Below are 1,352 nucleotides of genomic sequence, written 5' to 3'. Positions count from 1 at the left end.
ACAGAGAACTGTGTTCACGTTTACAGTCTCCACCACATTCACCAGGAGACAAGTGGTGAGTGCCTGAACAACAATGACATGAAATCATCAATTACATGTAAAGATTACGACACCACAATGTCTTAGAGAAAACAGATAACTTCAGCTTACATGAAGAAACAAGACAGGGTGCTTCAAACAACTGACCAAAATACAGAGTCAGAAAATATAAAACCAGAAGTGGTATCAGAACTATTTGATAAGAAATTTAAAAGAAAGACATTTATGTACATAAATATCAAGAAAAGCAAGGAGAACCCAGAAAAAGTTCAGAAGAATTCAGGGAAACACCAAAAGATCAAATTGACAACAAGTTTGTGCTGTGGTCCCGTGGATCTGTGTCTTGATTCAACAGTATTTGGACAGAATAGATCCGGGGACTCCTCCACCTCAAGCCTTGGACCACCTCTAACAACTTCTTTAGGCGCATTCTCTTCTCCGGGACCATCTTATTGACCATTACCAGGACCAGCTAAACACCATGTTTTTGTGTGTGTGGTTAGTGCCAAATCTTCGACCAACCATGAGCTCTCAGAACCGTCAGAATTATTATGCTGAAGCCGAGGCCGGCGTCAACCATCTGGTTAATCTGCATCTGTGGGCCTCTTACACCTACCTCTCTCTGGGCTTCTATTTCGATCCTGATGATGTGGCTTTGGAAGGTGTGGGACACTTCTTCCATGAGTTGGTGAAGGAGAAGCACGTGGGTACTGAGTGTCTCTTGAAACTTCAAAACCAGCATGGTGGTTGCGCACTCTTCCAGGATGTGCAGAAGCCCTCCCAAGATGAGTGGGGAAGAACCCTGGACACCATGGAAGCCACCCTGGCCCTGGAGAAGAAACTGAATCAGTCTCTTCTGGATCTGCATGCGGTGGGTGCTACCCACACAGACTTCTACCTCTGTGACTTTCTGGAGAACCATTTTCACGATGAGGAGGTGAAAATTATCAAGAAGATGGGCGACCACTTGACCAACTTCTGTAGGATGGCCAGTCCCAAGGCAGGGCTGGGAGGAGCAGATATCTCTTGAGAGGCTCACTCTCAAGCACAACTAGGAAGAGCCTGTGGAGCCCCACAACCTGTGAAGGGCCTTCAGCATTACCTTCTGCCTGAACCTTGCTCTCCAGCCACAAAGGCAGCATAGTCAACGTCCTGGAGCCCCTCTTCTCCCAAGGCGTGGACCAAATGAATACAATTAAGCTTCCTTTTACAGCAAAAAAAGAGAGAACAAATTGACAAAAGAAATGAAAAATTGGAAAACGTACAAGAACAGCAATTAGAAAGCCAGAAGATTGAAATTAAGAATTCAGAAA

At 45.0% G+C, this 1,352-nt stretch overlaps 1 pseudogene; it reads left to right on the top strand.

The window, feature by feature from the left end:
* Positions 1-562: 562 nt before the first annotated feature.
* On the top strand, positions 563-1,094 carry LOC102841662 (annotated as a pseudogene).
* Positions 1,095-1,352: the final 258 nt, after the last annotated feature.

This window comes from Chrysochloris asiatica, unplaced genomic scaffold, assembly GCF_000296735.1.
Source record: "Chrysochloris asiatica unplaced genomic scaffold, ChrAsi1.0 scaffold00207, whole genome shotgun sequence".
Classification (NCBI taxonomy): Eukaryota; Metazoa; Chordata; class Mammalia; order Afrosoricida; family Chrysochloridae; genus Chrysochloris; species Chrysochloris asiatica.
The sequence above is the reverse complement of the archived record's forward strand: the minus strand, read 5'-3'. Positions and strand labels throughout refer to the sequence as shown.